The sequence below is a fragment of the Petaurus breviceps genome, unplaced genomic scaffold, assembly GCF_028583685.1.
Source record: "Petaurus breviceps papuanus isolate PSGF00001 unplaced genomic scaffold, PetGlider_PUasm1.0 171, whole genome shotgun sequence".
NCBI classification, from domain to species: domain Eukaryota; kingdom Metazoa; phylum Chordata; class Mammalia; order Diprotodontia; family Petauridae; genus Petaurus; species Petaurus breviceps.
This window is the reverse complement of record NW_027185754.1, coordinates 19278235-19302752: the sequence shown is the minus strand read 5'-3', so window position 1 is coordinate 19302752 and position 24518 is coordinate 19278235. Positions and strand designations below refer to the sequence as shown.

At 37.7% G+C, this 24518-nt stretch overlaps 2 long non-coding RNA genes across 2 annotated transcripts in view; one reads left to right on the top strand and one right to left on the bottom strand.

The window, feature by feature from the left end:
- Nucleotides 1-5073, bottom strand: part of LOC138157291 (uncharacterized) — a 19098-nt gene extending 14025 nt beyond the window's left edge. The window contains exons 1-2 of the long non-coding RNA XR_011167352.1: nt 4899-5073; nt 4113-4154 (exon numbers count right to left, since the gene is read on the bottom strand). This is a non-coding gene — a long non-coding RNA (uncharacterized lncRNA). The remainder of the gene's footprint in view (nt 1-4112; nt 4155-4898) is intronic.
- The window catches only part of LOC138157292 (uncharacterized), a 28807-nt gene extending 8895 nt beyond the window's left edge, over nt 1-19912 (top strand). Inside the window, exons 2-3 of the long non-coding RNA XR_011167353.1 lie at nt 9572-9621; nt 19472-19912. This is a non-coding gene — a long non-coding RNA (uncharacterized lncRNA). The remainder of the gene's footprint in view (nt 1-9571; nt 9622-19471) is intronic.
- The last annotated feature ends 4606 nt before the right edge of the window (nt 19913-24518 follow it).

Sequence of the window (24518 nt, the reverse complement as noted above, 5' to 3'; positions counted from 1 at the left end):
CTAACACAAATGGCAAAAGAGGCTCAAAAAGGCAATGAGGAGAAGAACGCCTTAAAAAGCTGAATTTGCCAGATGGAAAAAGAATCTCAAAAGCTCACTGAAGAGAGTCATTTCTTCAGAATTAGACTGGAGCAAATGGAAGCTAATGACTTTATGAGAAATCAAGATAGTATTAAACAGATCCAAACAAATGAAAAAATAGAAGGCATATGTGAAATATTTAATTGGGAAAACCACTGACCTGGAAAATAGATCCAGGAGAGATTATTTAAACATTATTGGACTACCTGAAAGCCATGATAAAAAAAAAAAAAAGAACCTAGAAATCATCCTTCAAGAAATTCTCAAGGAAAATTACCCTGATGTTTTAGAACCAGAGGGCAAAATAGAGGTTGAAAGAATCCATCCATCACCTCCTGAAAAAAGATCCCAAAAAGAAAACTCCTAGGAATATTACAGCTAGGTTCTGAAATTCCCAGATCAAGGAGAAAATATTACAAGCAGTCAGGAAGAAATCAGGATAACACAGGATCTGGCAGCTTCTACACTGAGGGATCGAAGGGCTTGGAATATGATATTCCAGAAGTCAAAGGAGCTTGAATTAAAACCAAGAATCACCTACCCACCAAAACTGAGTATCATGTTTCAGGGGAAAATATGGTCATTCACTGGAATAGAGGACTTTCAAGCATTCTTGATGAAAAAACCAGAGTTGAATAGAAAATTTGACATTCAGATACAAGAAGCAAGAGAAGCATGAGAAGGTAAACAGGAAAAAGAAATCATAAGGAACTTATCAAAGTTGAACTATTTATATCCCTACATGGAAAAAAGATAATTGTAACTTATGAAACTTTTCTCAGTATGAGAATAGTTGAAGGGAATAGAAATGTATATATGTATACATACATATATATGTCTATATAGGAGTATGAATACACATGTGAGTGTGTATATATATATATATATCTATATATATATATATGTGTGTGTGTGTGTGTGTACAGGTATACATAGACAGAAGGCACAGGACCAATTGAATAGGAAGGGATGATACTTAAAAGGTGAAATTAAAAGATGAGAGGGGAATATAATGAGAAGAGATGGGTAGAGACAGAATGGGATAAATTATCTCGCATAGAAGAGGCAAGGGAAAATTGTTACAATGGAGGGGAAGAAAAGGAAGGCAAAAGGGAATGGGTCAACCTTATTCTCATTGAATTTGGTTTAGGGAGGGAATGACATACACACTAACTAGGGTATCTCACCCTACAGGAGAGTAGTGGGGAAGGGGATAAGAGGGAGGATGATGGAAGAGAGGGCAGGCTGGGGGAGAAGGAAGTTGGAAGCACCCACTTTTGAAAAGGGAGAGGATCAAAGTAGAGAAAAGAACAAATGGGAGGTTGGATAGGATGGAGGGAAATATAGTCAGTCTTTCATAATATATCCACTATGGAAATGTTTTGCACAGTTACACACGTACAACCTATATTTAATTGCTTATCTTCCCAGTAAGGGTGGGTGATGAGGGAGGAAGGGAAAGAATATGGAATTCAAAGTTTTAAAATCAAATGTTTAAAAATATATTATTATTATTATTATTTTACATGTAACTGGGAAATAAGATATACAGGCACTGGGGCATAGAGATCTACCATGCCCTACTGGAAAGTCAGAGAGGAAATGGGGGAAGATATGGGAAAGAGCAGATTGGGGAAGGGGATATTCAATGGGATCACTGTTTTGGGGTGGTAGGTAGGGGAAAAATGGGGAGAAAATTTGTAACTCAAAATCTTGTGGAAATGAATGATGTAAACTAAAAAATAAAAAAAGAGAGAAAAAATTATATTAGGGGAAGGGGATAGTAGAGAATACTAAATGTATACAGAGAGTAAAGGACATATTCAGACAATGTGTTTTTAAAATATTTGAAATAGGAGAAAATTATTTCAGAGAACACAGAAAAAGTGGAACTTAAGATGAGCCTTGAGGAAAGATAAAGATCCTGAAATATGAAGCTGCGGCAGGAATCTACTCCATGCATGGGCCATGGCCTGTGTGAATACATGGAAGTAGGAGATGATAGGTTAAGTCTGAGAAACAACTAGTAGTCCAGTTTAGTTGTAATGCAAAGAACATGAGGGGGAGTAATATGAAAGGAATTTGCATTTTATCCTAAAGTAATAAAGAGTCATTGAAGGTTTTTTTTATTAGATCTATGCCTTGGGGGTATTATTTTGGCAGCTATGTGATTATGATTGGAGAAAATAGAGCCTGTGGTAAGAGAAACCAATTAGGTGACCATTATAATGGTTCAGTAATGGATAATGAGAAGTAATGAGGTAGTGATAATAAAGTGAGAAAAGGGGATAGAGGTTAGAGATGTTGTAGAGGTAGAAACAACAAAGGACTGGATTGGATATGTGGGTCAAAATGGAAGAAGGAATCAGAGATGACTAAAATTTCAATCCTGAATAATTGAGAGGATAATGGTATAATTAACAGAGAAAAAAGTTTGGAGAAGGAGCATGTCTTGGGTAAGGGAAATGATTGTTTCCATTTTGGGTATGTGTATTTTGAGGTGCAAATGTATATCCAGGTGGAGATGTGCAGGTGGCAACTGGAGATGTGGAGAGAGAGAGAGAGAGAGAGAGAGAGAGAGAGAGAGAGAGAGAGAGAGAGAGAGAGAGAGAGAGAGAGAGAGAGAGAGAGAGAATAGAAGTTATCATTGAATTGAAGAGAGCAGATATGATACTAAGAGAGGTATAGACAAAGAAGGGACCCAGAACAGCTCTCTAGGAGAACCACACTAAGGAGCTAGGAAATGAATGATGAACCAGCACAGACAACTAAGAAGGAGTTGTTTGATGAAAACAGCAACACAGTATTCAAAGACACAGAAACAAAATAAATAAGTAAATAAAGATTGATAAAAGACCATCAGATGTGGCAGTTAGATCACTGGTAACCTATTTTTAAAAAGTTGTTTCAATAGAGTTGGTAGGGGAAGGAACCATATTGCAAGAAGTTAAGAAGGAAGGAAGTGGTAGGGCAGTAAAGTCAGCAAGTGTAGATCACTGTTTCCAGAAGCATAATAGCAAGAGGGAGGAGATAAAAGATAACAGTTTCAGTAGATGTCAAGGTCAATAGTTTTTTTTCAAGAAGAGACTTGAGTATGTTCATAGACAATAAAAAATAAAGCAATAAATCTGGAGATTAAAGATAAGAGACAGAGGGGCAACTAGGAGGTGCAGTAAATAGAGCACCTGCCCTGGAGTCAGGAAACCCTGATTTCAAATCCGGCCTCAGACATTTAAGTGACCTTGGGCAAGTCACTTAACCCAATTGCCCTACCTTCCTCCCTCCAAAAAAAGCAAAAAAAAAAGATAAGAGACAGAGAGGAAATGAATGTGCAGGGCAAGATGCTGAATGAGAGAATGAGATAGGGGGTGCTATCAGGAACACAAGTAAGAGAAGGGTCCATCTTAGAAAGGAGAAGGGCTATCTCATCCACTGAGGCTTGAGGAAAGGTTGAGAGGAGGGGCAGAGTAGAGAGGTTTTGAGATATGACTTAGAGGAAATGAGGGAGTTCACATGCAGTAGCATCAGTTTTCTCTGGAAAGTAGAAGTAGTGTACATTTGCTAATAGTGGGTAGGCAGGGGTGGAATTGAGGGATTGAAGAAACAGGAGGAAGTTTAGAACAATCTCTGTGGGGAGTGAGATAAAGAGTCAATAAGAGAGAGATAAAAAGATTGCCACGTAGGAGTGAAGTCCCAGATGAGAAGATAGTGATTAATAAAAAACATAAATAGGGCTTAAAAGATTGCAAAGTGCTTTGCAGATATCATATCATCTGACAATTTGTGTTATATTACAAGCTTTTGTAATGGGTCAGTTGAGTGGATCCCACTTTGATCAGAGTTCCATTATAGAAAATTTTGTTTAATGATCTAATGAGTATTAACAGCAAGCGAAACAAAAAACAGGGGTATACATGACTATCTAAGGTATTCACCAATGTCATATAAGATAAGAGGCAGCAAAATGTGGTGGGAAGGGGGTTATATTTGGATTCAAAACCATGAGCTCAGATTTCAATTCTATTACTTACCTTGTTCAAAATCACTTCACTTTTCAGGAGCTCATCAGGTTCCTTATACATGAAATGAAGGGTTAAATTAGTTGACCTTTAAGGTCCTTCCAACTCTAAATCCAAGACCCTCCGTCTTATGCAGAGTCCAAATGGAAGGTTTTTTTTGTCACTATGAATTATAGTTCATATGAACTTTTTTTCATTACAGACAGAATGAGAGGGAGCATGGGATGGTGGGCAGAAAGCCAGGAAGACTTGGGTTCAAGCCCCAACTTTTACATATACTATGTGACCCTTAATCTCTCAGTACTCAGTCTAAGCAACTAAGATTCTAAAGTGGCAACAAAAGTGCTCACTTTCGTTGATAGAGGAAGCTCCCTAAAACAAGGAGATCACAGGTTCAGTCCCTATTTCTGTCCCTCGTTCTTCAAATGCTCCTATTTGCATAGGTAACAAGGGAGATGTCACAAAGGACTGTAATGAAGAGATTCACAAGTCTTCCTCCGCCATTTAGAGCCATCATCATACTCCCTTTAATCTACAGGCTTCTCTGTACTTGGTACTTCCCCAGTTTTAAGGCAGGCAAAGCCCTTTCTCCCACTCCTTTAATCCCTGTAATTCATAACCACTCTCTGGCCAAAACAAAAACCCTTTCTACATGCTTATGCAATCTAACACAGCTCTCCCACACTCCCAATGCCGCCCCTATCCTTCTGGCCCTTCTTCTATTGTATACCCTGCAACTCCCACCCTATTGTTTAAAAATTCCTCTTTATCTTAAATCTGTTCCTTTCATGGATTTACCTCGGCTGATGCTTACAGAAACCTTGCTTGTCTCTGAAAGACATCTTATCCCTTTGCTTCTGCCCCAGGGTTCTAGGAGAGGAATTATCAGACTCCTTTCATCAGCCATTTCCAGAATCTCCCTCTTACACTATCTTTATCACCCTGTCCAGATTCTTGTTGGTGCTGAACTCCATGTCATTTTTCTTATTTTTTTCAAGGAGCTCTGTGCCTCCAGCCCCACCCCATGCCCTCATCCATGGTGATTTCACTGTTGATGTCCCTTGGAACAGCCTGGCCTCTTCATTGTCCTCAACTCCCATGATATTGATCTTCCCTCTACTTCAGCCACCCACACAGGTCGGTGGTCACACCTTTAATCTAATCACCACCCAAAACAACCTCTTCCTCCAAGATCTTGAACTCTGAAATTCTTTTCTCTGATCATAATCTCCTGTCCTTTTGCCTCTCCCACAGCATCACTCCTCCTAAACCTGCTCCTCTTCCTCCACTTCCTTAACATTTCTCTGTTCCCTCAATTCATCTCCTCCATTCTGGCTTCACTTTTCTCCCTTCACATTTATGACCCTATAGTTAACCAGCAAACAAGGTATCATCTTTCCTTGTGTCCTGTATTCATTTGCCCTTTCACCATTCATGCCCTGCCAATGTCCACCCCTGGGTCATTCCTAATATAAACCTTCTCAGTGTGTATTCCTAAACTTCTGATTGTTATTGGAAAGGTCTAAGAAACTGCCCACTGGGTCCACCACAAATTCCCTTCTTCTACCCCCTCATGGAATTCATGCTTCATGGAAATCCTTTTGTTTACCTCTGAGTGTTTTTCACTCCCTTCACTGGAACTGTTCCGAACTTTGTTCTGTCTCCTCCTTTGTTGAGCCCCCATATCCAATCCTGTTGATTCTACCTCCATAACATCTCTGGCCTCTATCCCCCATCTCATTTTATTATCACTACCTTTTTTAGGCTGTCATTATTTCTCATTACCCATCACCTGGACCATTATAATGGTCACCTAATTGGTTTCTCTTGCCACAGGCTCTCTTTTCACCAATCTTAACCATATAGCTGCCAAAATAATATCACTAAGGCATAGATCTAAACAAACAAACAAAAACCCCCAAACATTCAATGACTTTAGAATTACTTTCAAATAAAATGCAAGTCTTCAAAACAACCCTATCTACTTTCTCTCAGTCAATCACCTTGCATCTTGCTTTACTTGGAATAAAGTCTACTTTATAAACATTCTCCTGGTCTATTGAGAAAAAAAAAAGAGCCTCCTAATTGGCCTCCCTGACTCCAGCCTCCCTCCTCTTTGATTCATCCTTAAAAGAGTTGACAAATTAATCCTCTTTAGACAGAGAGTTGACCATATCACTATTCTACTTGAAACCCATTAGTGGCTTCCCCAATATCTTGAGAACAAAATATTAAACTCCTTAGGTATGCATTTAAGGGTTTTCCACAAGTCTGCCTCTAGCCTTAATTTTCAGTCTTTTTTTTCAATCCCTTCTCCTAAAAGTACAGAATAAGGTTAAAGGGGGATATTGAAGGGTGTTTAAATTTAGGGGAATGGAAGGCTAGGGGAGGGATTCTTGGAGAGGGGTAGGCCAAGTTAAAGGAGGACAAGATAGTGGGTAGCAGTAAACTAGAGGAGTCAGGAGGGATAGGAAATAAAAGAAATACACAAACATCAAATCAAAGATCAGGTGTAGAATTTATTAGGGAAAGTATATGTCTCTATATATGTATATCTGTATGGATGAGTATATACTTATGTGTGTATGTATATATCTATATCTATACATAAATATATTCACAATTGTAGCCTTCTTGGTCAGGGTGGGGGTGCAGGAAAGGGAAAAAAAAGAACAAAGTAAAAAGCACAGAACAGAAAACAAAAGAAAACTTACAAGGAAGCAGATTACAAACTTATAAGAAACAGCTCTCAATACATGTATAGTATTTATCATACAGGCTTTCTTGAAATGAAAATGTATTGAATATATTTTGAATCCTCTCATGTTCTGCTATGCACATGACATACTTTTTTTCTTTTCATATTTTGTATTTACATTTCAATATTTAAGTTCATGATACGTTTCTTTTTTTCTCTATTCTGTATTTGAGTTCTAGTGTTTGAGTCCATAATTTTTTTTAAGTACAAAATAAATACCGATGAAAGTAAAGAAACCATATTCCCAAGGCCACATGTTAGCCACAGAGGGAGAGATACCAGATATTGTCTCTTACTGGATGCTGTCAGCAAAGGAATCAAACCAAGAGCAGAGGTCCCGCCAAAGAGAGAAAACTATGGTGAATGGGGCCTTTTTGTATGTCTTCCCTCCTCCCTGCTCCCCTCCCCAGTTCCAGGTTCCAGCTCTATTACAAGAGTCATTCAAAGAAGCTGGTATTCACCATGTTGTTATCAGACCAGAACCAGTTAGAGAATGACTATTCATACTCCAAAGTCTCTCCAAAGCACTTCCATTACATGTCACCAGAACTGTCCTAGAAGCAGAATCCCCAGCCTTTTCCATGTGGGGAACTGCATCAGCCCAAATAGACTATATCCTGCACTTGTACCAATCCCCTGTAACATATAACCAGGATACAATATAGATTCATATGTTCTCTCCCTTGTGTTTATTCCATACCTTGCCTTCTCTTCCTGCCCCATCCCCACCTTCTCCTGCCCTGGCTTCTGCCAAAAAGGAAAAAAAAAATGTATCTTGTCTCTTTAAACAGAAAAAAAAAAACACCTTTCCCTCTCCCAAACTTTTACTCCATCTTGGCTCCATCCCCCTCCCCCTCCCAATCTTGTCTGTTGATGAAGGCAACATTAACTCCTGTTGTTGACTACCAGTTTTAAAACCAACAGTTAAGAAAGATTAAGTTAAGAAATGAAAAGTATAGATGCTGGTACTTTTATCTAGCAGGTCAGAATGATCAATCTTCTCTCCACCCCTTCTCCCACTGGGTAGAAGGAAACCAGGACATAATTAAATGGAGAATAGGAGGTCTTGAGCTAAGTTCCCATTAAAAACTAAAGGGGAAACAAAGAGTTCTGACCATCTCAGCCATGTAGTCTCACCCTCAAACCCAACAGTTTTGTGCAGTTTCTGCAGTGTCCCCTAAGCATGCTTAGCTTAGAGGGTGGAAGGGACTTCAGACTGTATGAGGCCCTAGAGAGAGATGTGGGTTTCTGGGATTTCTCTGCCTCTCCCACTCCCTCAGAGCTTTTCCCTCCCAAGTTTCTTAAACTTTTCTGGAAATGGGGGTAAGTTGATCTTGGGGCAAGGGCGTGCCTAGAAGGGCCAAGCAGTCCCTTCCCCCCAGGTTTCAACTGAGTCATAAGACCAGGGATCACTGTTCTAGAAGCCCCACCCCTCAGAATAGGACTTTTGGGACGCCATTAATGATGAAATAATGAATTATTCTTGATAATTAGGTGATTAGGGCAAGTTTAAATAGGAAGGCATCTAATAGTTCTCTCTCTTTGGGTCAGTGGAAGTGTTTGGGCATTGCCCCTTCCAATGGCTTTGTGGTGTCCTGGGAACTCTATCTTCCTCCTTTGGGTTGTGTCGATTCCTCACCCACAATTAAAGGTGTCTTTTATGCCAGTTGTCCAAGGTACAGTTTGTGGTGTTGGCATTAGAATGTGCTCAAATCCCTAGGTATCACTCTGTAAACCTTTGCCTTACATAGGAGGCACTTTACACATAGGAAGCACTTAATGTTTGTAAATTGAATTTTCTTCTACTTAGTTTCATTTTTAAAAACCAAGTTTAAGAAGCACCATTCCTGTTTCTATGTGCCAATTGTTTAACAAAGTAAATATTTCAGTTTTACCACTTATTGAAACATTGCTTTATCTCATCACCTTAAAGGCTGCTTTACCCGGGGAAAAGATAGCTGTCAAGTGACTTACTCTCATAGAATGCTTGAACCAGAAAGCACCATAGAGATCAGCTGGTTCAAACCATCATCTTACCAATAAGGAAAGGAAGGCTTAGAGTAGGGCAGTAACCTGCCCAAGATCAGGCAAAAGTTCATGACAGACCACAGACAGGAATCCAAGTTTGCTAGCTGCCAGCTCAACACTCAGTCTACTACATCATGCTCCTTTTCATCAGGTACAGGAAGGGTTAAGAAAAATATTAACCATAAGTCCCTCTTTGCTTGGCATAAAACAATAAGTAAGGAATAAATAAATGAATGAAAAGCATTTATTAAGTGCTTATTATATGTCAGATATTGTGCAAAGCACTGGAAATATAAATACTCCCTGACTTCCAAGTGCTTACGTTCTAGTAGGAGTTATTAGCCTGGTGGCAGTCAACTTAAAAAACAAAACTATAGACCATAAACCCAGACTATATTTTAATATAACTGGTTTCCTTTGCTGTCTTATGTATTTTATTTTATTTGTTTAAAAGCATTCGTTTGATTCTTCTTTTACAACATGACTAATATGTAAATATGTTTAATATAATTGCACATGTGTAACCTATATCGGATTGCTTACTGTCTTGGGGGGGGGGGGGAAGGAGGGAGAGAAATTTGGAACTCAAAATCTTATTTAAAATGAATGCTGAAAACTATATTTGCATCTAATTGGAAAAAATATAATACTATTTTTTTCCTTTTCTTCTTTTTTTTTTTTTTAGAAAACCATTCATCTGAGAATACCTCCTTAGGCTTTACCAAGCTGTCAAAGGTAAAGAACCCCTGTAATTGGGGAGAGAACACTTTAAGGGAAGTAGTAGCCAGGGAGGGATATTTTAATTTGAGAAGTCACAGGGATGGTGGGTAGAGCTATAGGGCAATCAACATGCCCTTTCCAGAGGCAATGTTAGTGTTGAATAGATTATGGTCTCCAGAGCAAGAGATGGGTTAGTGATGGCGTAAGGTGGAAGATGGCAGAAAGATGACTGTGAGACTTGGTTGGATGACTGGGGTTGGCCTTAGCAATTAGGACAGAATAACCTCAGGGTAACAACATTTAAGAGAGTACAGTGGCAGCTTAAAGAAAAAAAATCTAAATGGACCTAAAATACAGCAGAAATGATTAACAGAAATTTTCCTTATAGACAAAATATCAATCAACAAAATGGTTGAGGGAAAGGCTATGTGGTACAGTAGGAAGAATATTGGAGAGTCAGGGTGGAATAAGCAGACCCAGGAGACCAATTTACAGGAATCAAGAACAAAAAAACAACACTGAAAGATGACAGAAATTTAATCAGTAATCAGAGGACTGACAGTGAAGGAGGACTTTCTGTAGAGCTGTGGTGGATTATGGGTAAGGAACAAGATACACAGAATCAGACCTGCCTGATACCATCCTCTCTTTTGTTTAACTGTCCTTATTTATTACAAAAGGGTTTTTTTGGTGGTGGGATCATTTGGAAGTGAGAATGATGCTTAAGAAAAGTCTTCAATCAAGCATTTATTTAAAAAATAAATTTTAAAAAGCATTAGATAAACAAAAGACTTGAGTTTGAATCTTGGCTCTAACACTGACTTGCTGTATTTTTTTTTGGCTTTTTTTTGGAGGAGAGAGGGCAGGGCAATTGGGGTTAAGTGACTTACCCAAGGTCACACAGCTAGTAAGTATATCAGGTGTCTGAGGCAGGATTTGAACACAGGTCCTCCTGACTCCAGGGCTGGTACTCTATTCACTGCACCACCTAGCCACCCCACTGACTTGCTGTATGACTGTGGGCAAAGCATTGGGTTTCAGTAACCTTTTCTATAAAGTGGAGATAATAATACTCGCGCTTCTTCCCTCCACAGAGTAATTGTGAGCAAAATTATTTGTAAAGTCAATATGCTAAATAAGTGAGTTAATTTTGTTAAGGCTGGATCTGGGATTCCATTAGTGACAGTCAGTTAACAAACATTTAGGTGCCTACTATGCACCAGACACTGTGTTAAGTGATAGGAATACAAAGAAAGGAATAAAACACTCTCTGCTCTCAAGCAACTCACGATCTAATGAGGGAGACAATACTCAAGCAACTATGTGTGAACAAGATATAGGCAGGACAAACTGCAGATAGGGAAGTGCCTCAGAGGGGAGGCACGAAGAAAGGAGGGCTAGGAAAGACATCATGCAGAAGTCGTGAGACTTTAAGGAAGCCGGGAGACAGAGATGAGAAAGGACCAAGTTCCAGGCATAGGGGACATTCAGTGAAAACACAGGAAATCAGGAGGTGGAGTGTCTTGTTTAACAGCGAAGAGTACACGGAGGGGAGTAGGGAATAAAACAACTGGAAAGGTAGGAAGGGGCCAGTTTATGAAGAAGGGCTTAGAAAGCCAAGCAGAAGATTTTATATTTGATCCGGAAATAACAGGGAGCCACTGGAGTTTATAAAATAAAGCACTGATATTGTCAGACCTGCATTTTAGCAATATCACTTTGATAGATAGACTGCACTGAGGAGAAACTTGGGGCTGGGAGACCAATCAGCAGATTCTTGCAATAGTCCAAGCATGAGGTGATGAGGGCTTGCACCAGGAGAGTAGCAGTGATAGAGGAGACAGAGGGATGTTACAAAGGTTGAAGTGACAGTGACACAATTTGATCACTGACTGGATATAGGGGTTGAGAGAGAACAGGAGCCAAGAATGACACCTCAGTTGTGAGCCTGAGAGCCTGGGAGGATGGTGGAGACCTCAACGATAACAGGGAAGTTAGGATGAGGGGAAGAGTTTGGCGGAATAGATTATGAGCTCATTTTTGGACAAGTTGAGTTTAAAAATATTATTTCGGTTTAATAAGCAATTGGAGATGCAAAACTGGAGATCAGGAGAGAGGTTAGGACTAGAAAGTCAATCTCAGAGTCATCTGTATAAAGATGACAGCCAAATCCATGGGAACTGATGAGATCACCAAATGAAATAGTATAGAGGGAGAAGAGCAGAGGGCCCAGGGCAGAGCCTTAAAGAACACTCAGGAGCACACAGCCAGCACATGCCAGAGGTGGGAGAGAGAACAGCTACTTTATTCACTATGCCAGTCTGAGTTATTATTATTATACTATTAACTAGGGTTACCCCTAGAACCCCAAAGGCTGGTCTCATTCTAGGTGGGGCCAGAGCATGCTCATTACGTTCAACTTAGCCAGAGGGTTTCATTCCTCTCTAGGTAATATACTCCAGACTTTTCTCCACAGTGCCCCAGAAACCTCTGCATTCTAGAAGTTCATTCTAGTCCTGGAATTCAAACTTTGGAAGTAACCTCTGCCCATGTAGCCTTTCCCTTTGATTGGATAGATCCTCCCATTGAGAACTAGAATAACCACATGTGATTTCTCTCCAGGGTTTTATCTAGACTTTTTCTAGTGCCATGCACCTTGCCCCACCCTTTTTCCTACTCTCTTTTATGTGTTGTGCTTATCCATTAGAATGTAAGCTTTTTGAGGGCAGGGACTGTTTTTCTTTCTCTTTGTATTTGTATTCCTAACACTTAACCCAGTGCTTAGTGCCAGTAGAAGCTTAATAAATGTTTGCCATAAACAAACAAATCAAAAAACTCAAAAACCAAAAGTGAGGTGTCCTAAGCTGAGTGAGATGATCTTCAAGCCATGGTAGGAGGAGGAAGGGAATTGATGACTCAGTAAGAATTGATCCCTCTTGACCAAGTTCCCAAGTTTTATATTATATTATATTATATTATATTATATTATATTATATTATATTATATTATATTATATTATATTATATTATATTATATTATATTATATTATATTATATTATATATTCCCAAGTTATTATACCAGATTCCTCTCATGTCGTCTCCCAATTCCAGGCATGCATGACTTCTGTCCCTCCTGTGCTTTGAGAGCCATAGAACAATTCAAAGAAGGACAAGTGTTTTGGGGTGGGGGCAAAGTCTTGCTCAGGTACTTGATTGATTTCCCACCTATAATAGCACAGGCAAGGAGACACCAATTAATGAAGTCACATGGGGCATGGAAGTTTCTAGCCAAATATTCAGAGTTCAAGAAAAGGGTAGGTCAGGGAGAACTGGAAATCGGGAGAGATAACTTGTTGCAACAAAGTCTAGACCCATAAAACAATAGACTGGGATCTCCTTGAGGGTAGGAACTGTTTCACTTTGGCCTTTGTGTCACTAGCAACTAGCACAGAGTGGGGTACATAGTAGATGCTCAACAAATGTTTATTGATTAGTTGAAAAAATAGGCTGTTGGATGACTACAAAGAGTAACAGATAGAAAATAGTCTCAAAAATATTAGCCTCTTGGGGCAGCTAGGTGGCACAGTGAATAGAGCACCAGCCCTGGAGGCAGGAGGACCTGAGTTCAAATCCGACCTCAGACACTTAACATTTACTATTTTAACACCTAACACTTACTGACCTTGGACAAGTCACTTAACCCCAATTGCCCTGCCTTCCCCCCTCCAAAAAAAGAAAAAAAAATTAACCTCTCAAGGAAAATAAAAAGATGAAGAAACAAAGAGGGGGGAGGGAGGATAATGAGTGACTATTAAAGATAAAGAGATTCCCAAGAAGTTACCAGAGGAGAAAAATTAAGTTCAACAACAGTCTCAGGAATGAAGTTGGATCTAGTACAAGACATTATGTATGTGTGTGTGTGTGTGTGTTAGTACATAGTCATAGAGAACCTAACACCAATTAAATATACATGCTTATATGTGTATACACATTTATACATCTGACAACTCTAATGGAGATCTATTAAAATAAAGAAAAATTAGTGAAAAGAGCACCGGCCCTGGAGTCAGGAGGACCTGAGTTCAAATCCGACCCTAGACACTTAACACAAAAACTAGCCATGTGACCTTGGGCAAGTCATTTAACCCTAATTGCCCTCCAAAAAGCAAAAAGAAAAAAAAGAAGAAAAATTAATAATGAAATTCAACAATATGGGAATATTGGGAAAATTGGAATAAAGTAAGGAATTGTAAAATAAAATTCTCTTGCTAGAAAGCAAATTGGCAAAAGTGACAAATTACATAGCAAAGAAAGATCAAAGGACTTATCTTTGGGAGAAAGACTTTAAAACTGTAGAAGCAAAGATGAGGGAACTATAAGACAGAGATGCAGATGGAGCAGTGAATAGAGCACTGGCCCTGGAATCAGGAGGACCTGAGTTCAAATTTGGCCTTAGACACTTAACACTTAATAGCCATGTGACCTTGGGCAAGTCACTTAACCCCAATTGCCCTTCCTTCCCCCCTCCAAAAAGCAAAAAAAAAAAAAAAACCCACAAAAAAGAAAACCCCCAAAATAAAAAGACAGAGATCTAAGAGAAAATTTCAGAACCATCACATTTCCCCCCAAAAAAGTAAAGGAAGAGTCTAACCACAATTTTTCAGAAAATTTCCCACATGTAGTAAGATCAAGGAATGGATGATAGATTGATAGTATTCTCCAGACTTCAGAAAGAAACATAAAATTCAATTCACGAAGAGATATTGTCACACTCCAGAACTTGGTGGACAAAGTGAGAGTTTGGCAGTCAATAAGCATTTATTAAGTACCTATTATATGCCAAGAACATGCTAGGAGTTGGTGGTATGAGGACGAAAGTGAAATATGTCTTTATATTAAGGAGCTCACAATTTAGCAAGGGGAAATAATGTATGTGTACCTATGTGTATGTGTAGGCATATGTGTGTACATACAAAATAGGTAAAAGGTGATTTAGGAAGGAAGGCATTAGCAGTTTCTATTCCTAACTAAGCAGCTGAAGTTATAAGAAGAGTATTCAAATAGAGTGTGTCCCTTAGAGGATACTAGAGACTCTGGCAGGTAGACAGGAGGAAGGAGCACAGAGCAGGCATGATGGACAGCCTGGGCACAGAGCCTGGAAATGAACTACTGCATGTGAGAAACAGCAGAAGGAAGACCTGTGTGACTGAATCTGTAGTGTGTGAAGAGGAGTTATGTGTAATCAGGTTGAATCACTAAATTACTAACAGGGGATTCAGTGTAATGTTATACAGGGTTAGCAAAACAATGGCGGGATGATTGTAGATTCCTCCCGGGATGGAACCTTGAAGAATGTCTAGTCCCACCACCTTGCTTCACAAATCAGGAAGCTGAGACAAAGAGAGGTTAAAATCTCTCTTTGTGAAAGAGCCCAAGTTAGCTAGCCTCTCATCTAGTGCTTTTGACACTAAACCATTCTGCCTCCTCAGGTATTATAACCCAACTTGTCTCAAAGGATGAGGAAACAGAACAAGAAGAAAGATTTGTTATAAATGTTATTTAGGAGGGCAGCTAGGTGGCACAGTGCATAGAGCACTGGCCCTGGAGTCAGGAGGACCTGACAAATTTGACCTTAGACACTTGATACTAACTATCTGTGTGACCTTGGGCCTTGGGCAAGTCACTTAATTCCAATTGCCTTGCCTTCCCCCCTCAAAAAAAATTTTTTTTATTCAGGAAAACCTGAATTTAGGTGAACAGATGCTGAGTGAAATGAACACAAACAGAACATTGTACAGAGTAATAGCAACATTGTAAGATGATCAACTATGATCGAATTAAGCTCTTCTCAGCAATACAATGGTCCAAGATAATTTCTAAAGACTCATGATGGAAAATGTTGTTCACATCCAGAGAATGATGGAGTCTGAATGTAGATTGAAGCATACTATTTTCACTTTCTTTGGTTTTGTTTTTTTTAACTTTTGTTCTGTTTCTTCTTTTACAACACGACTGCTTGCCATTTTGGGCAGGGAGGGAGGAAAGGAAAAGGGGAGAAAAATCTAGAACTCAAAATCTTATTTAAAATGAATGTTAAAATTGTCTTTATTTGTAATTAGAAAAATAAAATACTATTTACCTAACAAAATGTTATTTGGGTTAAGTAAAACTCCATTGGGGTTGTTATGAAATGCAATGGTCCCCAGAGTGAGAGGAAGAGAAAGAATCTGGAGGAGAATTCATGTAAAATGTTAAAACAAGGCTATCAAAATAACAGCAGATTGAAGTGATCTGCAATTATTTCATGGAGGAAAGGAAGGAGTCAGATCCTGCAAGGAACCACAGAATGGTAGAGGTGTTGGTATAATTTCCCCATTTGAACCATCTCAGTGGAATATTAAAGCAATAAAGGCTTTGATTCAATTAGCAAATGTCTAACATTAAGATCATTTTGGCTGATAAATATGACAGCAAATAACAAAATGCCATAAAAATGAAGAGAGAGGTGTAGAGAAGACCTATTTTTTGTGGGTGTCACAAATATTTAACAAGCAAAAAATGGGGGAAGAAAGAGTAGTTAAAGTGACACATATCTAGGAAAGAAAACCGCAGAAATGATGGAACTAATGTAGAAACTGGGCTTAGTACTATGGGTAGGTGTTACTCTGTACAAGAGATGTGTATGCATATTTGTAAAGGCAAGGATCAAACTGTATGAGGTTGTCTGTATGTACCTAATAAGTTTCTGTGTGTTTATGTAAAATTGAGAGTGGAACTGTAGCTAGCGCTGTAGGTTTGAATCTAGGCTAGAGTTTCTGTGTGCATGTGAGTGTATTTATACATAAAACAGGGATTAGGATCATTTAATGGAAATAAGGAAAATCATGTTTTACTAACAAAATAAAATTTAGCTGAGTATGATAGAGGAAAACTCAAATTCTATTGACTCATATATATATATATACATCTATATACATACATACATATACACACTTATATGTGAAAAAAATAAATGATTTTTAAGGTAGTAGGTACTATCATTGGGAGATCAGGAAAAGCTTTATGTAGAAGCTGACACATGAACTAAGCTTTGAAAGAAACTAGGGATGCCAAGAAATAGAACTAAGAGTTCATTTCAGCCATGAGGGACAGTACAAAGGCAGAGAGACAGCAGATAGAATGTTATGTGTGAAGAATAGCAAAGTCCAGTTTGTCTGGACTATTCAGTGCATGAAAGGGACTCATATATAATAAGACTAGAGAGCAAGGTTGAACCAGGTTGCAAAGTGCTTTAAGTACCAAACAAAGGAATTCATACTTGATACTGGAGGTAATATAGCACCCCTGGGATTTACTGAGTAGGAGAGTGACAAGGTCAAATTGTACTTTAGGAAATTACTTTGGCAGCTGGGTGGAGGATGCATTGAAGAGAGGAAAGGCTTGAATCAGGAAGCCAATTAGGAGGCTATTGCAGTACAACAGATGAGAAATGATGGATTCCCCAAAGGGCAGTAGTTATGTGAATAGGGAGATGATGATGAATATGATAAATATGGTAGAAGTTAACTTGACAAGATATAACAACTGATTGGATATGTGGTACAATGAAAAATGAGGAGTCAAGGATGACACTGAAGTTGGGACTGTGGTGTGCCCTTGACAGAAACAGGGAAGTTTAGAAGAGGGGTGAAGTTTGGGGAAAGATAATTAATCCTGTTTGTGCATACTAAGTTTGATGTACCTATAGGATATTCAGCTGGAAATTTCTGGTTGTTGGTGATGTGGGACTGGAATTCAGGAGACAGACTAGAGTTGAGTATATAGATCAGTATTGGACTCATTCACATAGAAATGATGACCCATGGGAGCTGATAAGATCACCAACAGAAGGAGTGTGAAAAGAGAAGAGGGCCAAGGATAGAGCATTCTAATTGCATACCAATACAATTACAAAACAGTCTTTTAAAAATAATGACAAATAATTGGAGACACAATCATTGTTCATTGTTGCATCATACCAATATAATAACAATGACAATTTAATTTACAGATTTTATGCTATGACAATAAAACTACCAAGAGGATATTTTGTAGGGCTAGACTAAATAAACAGAAAAATTCATTTGGGTGGGGGGGATAAAGGCCTAAAATTTCAGAAGGAATAAAGTAAAGATAGGAATGAAGGTGGCATGGCACTTCTAGGACTCAAATTATATTGTAAATTACATATCATCAAAAATATTTGGTAGTGGTTAAAAAAAGAATAGTAAATAATTTAAATAATTTTGATCTTGGATTTGACCTACTCAGAACATAAATTTAGTTGTGTAATAACTTCCTATTTGACAAAAACTTTTGGAGATACTGGAAAACAGTTTGGCAAAAATTAGGTTAAGACCAACATTTTATATCAGGAAAAGGAGGAAGAGGAGGAGGAGAAAGAGGAGGAGGAGGAGGAAAAAGAAAACAAGGAAAAGAAGATTGGTGGATCTTGGGAGTTCTGAACTGCAGTAGGTTAAGCTCATTGGGTGTCTGCACTGAGTTCAGCATTAATATGGTGAGCCACCAGGAGCAGGGAGTCACCAAGTTTTTTCATTTTATTTTTTGGAGAGGCAGTTGGGGTTAAGTGACTTGCCCAAGGTCACATGGCTAGTAAGTGTTAAGTGTCTGAGGCCGAATTTGAACTCAGGTCCTCCTGACTCCAGGGCCGGTGTTCTATTCACTGTGACACCTAGCCACCCCAGTCACCAAGCTTCTTAAAGAGGGATGGACTGATACCAGATTTTAATCTGTATTATAAAGCAGCAGTCATCAAAACTACTTGGTACTGACTGAGGAATAGAGTAGTGGATCAGTGGAATAGATTGGGTACGTGAGACACAGCAGTCAATGACTAAAGTAATCTACAGTTTGATAAACCCAAAGACCCCAGCTTTTGGGATAAGAACTCACTACTTGACAAAACTGCTGGGAAAACTGGAAAACAGTATGGCAGAAACTGGGCAAAGACCACTATCTTATACCATACACCAAAATAAAGTCTAAATGGGTGCACAACCTAGGTATAAAAGCTGATACTGTAAGCAATCTGGGAGAGCAAGGAATAGTTTATCTGTCAGATTTATGGAGAAGGGAAGATTTTATGACCAAACAAGAGTTAGAGGACATTATGAAATGCAAAATGGATAATTTTGATTACATCAAATTCAAAACTTTCTGTATAAATAAAGCCAATGTAACCAAGATTAAGAGAGAAGTGGAAAATTGGGAGAGAATTTTTATATCCAGTGTCTCTGCTAAAGGTCTCATTTCTAAAATATACAGATAACTGAGTCAAATCTATAAGAATACAAGTCATTTCTCAACTGATAAATCATCAAAGGATATGAACGGGCAGTTTTCAGAGGAAGAAATTAAAGATATCTATAAGCATATGAAAAAATGCTCTAAATCACTATTGACTAGAGAAATGCAAATCAAAACAACTCTTAGGTACCACATCTCACAGGTCAGGTTGGCTAACATGACAAAACAGGAAAATGATAAATACTGGAGAGGATATGGAAAAATTGGAACACCAATGTATTGTTGATAGAGTTGTGAACCGATTCAACCATTCTGGAGGGCAATCTGGAACTATGCCCAAAGGGCTATAAGTGCATGCCCTTTGATCCAGCAATACCACTTCTAGGGCTGTATCCCAAAGAGATCATAGAAGTGGGAAAAGGACCCATATGTACAAAAATATTTATAACAGCTCTTTTTGTGGTGGCAAAGAATTGGAAATCAAGGGGATGCCCATCAATGGGGGAATGGCTAAACAAGTTGTGGTATATTAATGTAATGGAATACTATTGTGCTCTAGGAAATAAGGAGCAGACAGACTTCATAATAACCTGGAGAGACTTTTATAAACTGATGCTGAGTGAGCAGAGCAGAACCAGGAGAACTTTGTACACAATTACAGACACATCGTATGTGTGATGACTAACTTTGATAGACTAGGCTCCTCTCATCAATGCAAACTTATAAGACAACTCCAAAAGACTCATGATGGAAATGCATATCCACATCCAGAGAAAGAACTATAGAGTCTGAATGCAGATTGAAGTAAACTACTTGCTATCTCTCTTTTTTTGTTTTGTTTCTTCTTTCTCATTGTTCACTCCATTGGTTATAATCCTTCTTTACAACTTGATTAATGTTTAATGTGAAGGTATTTGGAGATCCTATATTTGATTGCATGCCGCCATGGGTGGGGGGAAGGAGGAGAGGGAGAAAATTTGAAACTCAAGGGATTGTGGAACTGAATGTTGTAATCTAAAAGTAAATAAATAATTTTTTTTAAAAGAGGGATGGGCTGATCCAAGCTGGAAACAGAGGTGGTCAAAGAAGACCTAGCCTTTGAAAGAGAGACAGATAGACAGACAAAGACAGACAGAAGAAGAGAAGAGATGAGAAGAAACAAAATGGATAATATTGGTTACATAAAACTGAAAAGCTTTTGCCTGAAAAATATCAACATAAGACAAGGGACATCATTGGGGGAAATCTGCATCAAATAACTTTGATAAGGATCAATAAAATAAATAATGAATTAACCACAATGCATAAGACCAAGACATTCCCCAATGGAAAAGTAGTCAAAAGATGTACACAAATAGTTCTCAAAAGAATTACAAACTATTAGGCTTCCGTATGAAAGATTTCTCTCCAGGGCTGAGCAGATTTGATTTTCAAAAACAAAATACAAGGAAGTATAAAAAGATAAATAGGAAAGAGATAACATAAGGGATTCAATAAGGTTAAACTGTTTACATTCCTCCACAGGAAGGTGATACTTGTAACTCTTAAAAATTTTATCATTATTAGGGCAGTTAGAAAGAGCATAGGGGCAGCTAGGTGACACACCAGCTCTAGAGTCACAAAGACCTGAGTTCAAATCCAGCCTCAGACACTTAACACTTACTAGCTGTGTGACCTTGGGCAAATCACTTAACCCCAATTGCCCTGCCTTCTCCCCTCCAAAAGAGACAAAACAAAAACAAAAACCAATAAAGAGCATAAATAGACAGAGGGCAAAGGTATAAGTTGACTATGATGGGATGATATAGAAAAAAAGTTAAGGGGTAAGAAAGAGGATTGCAGTGGGAGAAGAGGGAAGAAAGAGGTAGAATGGGGTAAATTATCTCACATAAAGAAGAGTGAAAGAAACATTAGCTTTAGCAATAAGAGAAGAAAAAGAAATTGAAAGAATTAGAATAAACAATGAAGAAACAAAGCTATCACTCTTTGCAGATGATATGATGGTATATTTAAAGAATCAACTAAAAAAATAGTTGAAATAATTAGCAACTTTAGCAAAGTTGCAGGATATAAAATAAGCCCACATAAATCATCAGCATTTATATATGTTACCAGCAAAGTCCAGCAGGAAGGGCTAGAAAGAGAAATACAATTTAAAATATCTGTAGACAAAATAAAATACTTGGGAATCTACCTGCCGAGACAAACTCAGGAACTATATGAACACAGTTACAAAACACTTTGCAAACAAAGACATCTAAACAATTAGAAAAATATCAATTGCTCATGGATAGGCTGAATCAATATAATAAAAATGACAAATCTATCTACATTAATTTACTTATTTAGTGACATGTCAATCAAAAATTAATTGTGTAGAGCTAGAAGAAAATAACAAAATTCATCTGGAAGAACCAAAGGTCAAGAATATCAAGAGAATTAATGAAAACAAACATGAAGAAAGGTAGTCTAGCAGCATCAGATTTCAAACTACATTACAAAGTGGCAATCATCAAAACAGTCTGGTAGTGGGGCAGCTAGGTAGCTCAGTGAATATAGCACTGGCCTTGGAGTCAGGAGGATCTGAATTCAAGTTTGAGTTCTAGCTGGTGACCCTATGCATGTCACTTGACCCCAGTTGCCACCCCCTCAAAAAAACACAACCAATCTGGTATTGGCTAAGAAATCTAGCACCGGATCAGTGAATGGATTAGACATACAATACAGAGTAGTAAATGACCATAGTAATCTGGTGTTTGGTAAACCCTAAAACCCAAGCTTTTGAGATAAGAACTTAACTATTTGACAGAAAATGCTGGCAAAACTGGAAAGCACTTTGGCAGAAACTAGGTATAGACCAACATCTCACACTGTATACCAAGATAGGGTCAAAATGGATACATGATTTGAACATAAAGAGTGATGCTATAAGCAAATTAGGGGAGTATGGAATAATTTACCTGTCAGATCTATGGAGAAGGGAAGGATTTATGACCAAACACGAGATGGAGAGCATTACAAGACATACAATGGATAATTTTGATTACATAATAAATTAAAAAGTTGTTACACAAACAAAACCAATGCAACTAAAACTAGAAGGAAAGCAGAAAGTTGGGAGATTTTTTTATAAGCACCTCTGATAAAGACTTCATTTCTCAAACATAGAGAGAACTGAGTCAAATTTATAAGACTACAAGTCATTCTCCAGCTGATAAATGGTCAAAGGATATGAACAGGTAGTTTTCAGATGAAGAAATTAAAACTATCTATAGTCATATGAAAAAGTGCTCTAAATCACTATTGATTAGAAGAATCTTAATTAAAACAACTCTGAGGTACCATCTCACACCTATCAAATTGGCTAATATAACAGAAAAGGGATATGGGAAAATTGGAGCACTAAAGCACTGTTGGTAGAATTATGAACAAATCCAATCATATGGAAAACAATTTATAACTATGTAATTATGCCCAAACCTATAAAACTGGGCATACCCTTGGACCCAATAATACCACTACTTGATCTGTATTTAAAAAATAATTTTGAAAAAGCAGAGGAGGGAGAAGGACCTGTTTGTACAAAAATATTATAGCAGCTCTTTTAGTGGTGAAAAAGAATTAGAAACTGAGGGAATGTCCATCAATTGGGGAATGGCTAAACAAGTTGTGGTATCTGATTGTAATGGAACACTATTGCTACAAGAAATGACTAACAGGTTCAATTTAGAAAAGTTTGGAAAGGCTTACATGAACTGATGCAAAGTAAAATGAACAGAACCAGGAGAACATTATACACAATAACAGCAATGTTGTATAATGATCAATTGTGAATGACTTAGCTATTCTGATCAATTCAATGATTAAGACAATCCCAAAAAGACTCATGAAGAAAAATGTTGCCTACCTCTAGAGAAAGAACTGATGGAATCTGAAAGCAGATCAAAGCATACTATTTTTTACTTTATTTTTGTGGGTGATTTTTCCTTGGTCTGTGATTTCTTTCACATAACTAATATAAATATGTTTTGATTGCACATGTACTATCTATATCAAATTGCTTGCCATTTCAAGGAGGGGTAAATAGAGGAAGGGAGGGAAAGAATTTGGAAATCAATTTTTTAAAAATGAATTTTAAAATTGTTTTTACATGTAATTGGGAAAAATAAAATACTATTCAAAATAATTTTTAAAAAGATTTCTCCAAGTCACTAATAAGAGAAATGCACATCAAAACAATTCTGAAATTTCACTACACATCCAGCAAATTGACAAGGATACATAAAATGAAAGTAGTCATTATTGTGGGAAAACAAGCATGCAGAATAGTTAACTATTCTGGAAAGCAATTCAGAATTATGTTTAAAAATGAGTAAAACAGGCACACTTTTTGACTCATAGATTCCACAGTGAAAGATATATCCTTCCAAAGAAGTCAAAGAGAAGGAGAGAGAAAAAATTCCATAGTCACCAAAATATCAATAAAAGTACTTTTTGTTATAGCAAAAACTGAAGACAAAGTAAGTGCCTATCAACTAGGTAATGGTTAAACAAATTTCAGCATATAAATATAATGGAATATTTTATTGCTACAAGAAATGATGAATATAAGTAATTCAGATAAGCATAAAAAGACTTATGTGATAATGATTCAGTGAAGTTAACAGAACCAGAAAAACAATATACAAAATGACGAGAATGTAAACGGAAAGAAAAAAATGAAACTGAACACCATGTAATTAAAATAACTGAGCTTGGCCCTAGGAAAAAAAAAAGTTAAGCCATCCCTAGTTGGGAGGACTGTTGGTATGAAATCTTGCATATGCTGTCAGATAGAGCTGATGAGGTGGTTGGTTTTACTGAGATTAACTTTTGTTAATCTTTCTTTTAAAATCTTTGTTTTAAGCAATGGCTTGCTAAGTAAAAGAAGGAGGAATACATTTGGAAGTGAGTATGATGTAAAAGCAAGGGATATCAATAAAATAAGAGAATTTTTGTAAGATCCTACAGATACAAAAATGTCAAAGAAAGATAAGAACACTGATATGAAGAGAAAGCGAATGCCAAACAAATATATATATATATATATATATATGCATGTATGTATGTTTACTGAAGAAGACAACTTTAGTAAAAGCTAATAATAACAACAACAAATCCACACTATATGTGCTAGGTTAGAAAGGACCATGAAAACAAGAGAAGTACCAGCCAATACTGTTAGAGTCAATATTTAATAGCTTTCGGGTTGGAGTAAATAAGGAATAATTAACAGAAATACACAGTTATAAAAATTTTTAAATCCTAGAATTTCAGAGTTCAAAGGGATTTCAGTGGCTACTTAGTCTAAAACAAAAGGAACTGTCTCCACAACACTCCTCAACAATGGTCATCCAGCCTTTGAGAATTTCCAGTGACAGGAAACTCATTACCTCCTGGGATAGCCCATTTCAGTTCTGGGTGGCTCTCATTGTTATGAGTTTTATTTTTTTTCCCCTGATGTCAAGCCTAAAGTGATCTCTTTGCAAAATCCACCCATCTTCCTTGTTTGGCCCTCTGAAGCCAAATAGAATAAGTTTAATCTCAATTCCATGTCAGCTCTTTCA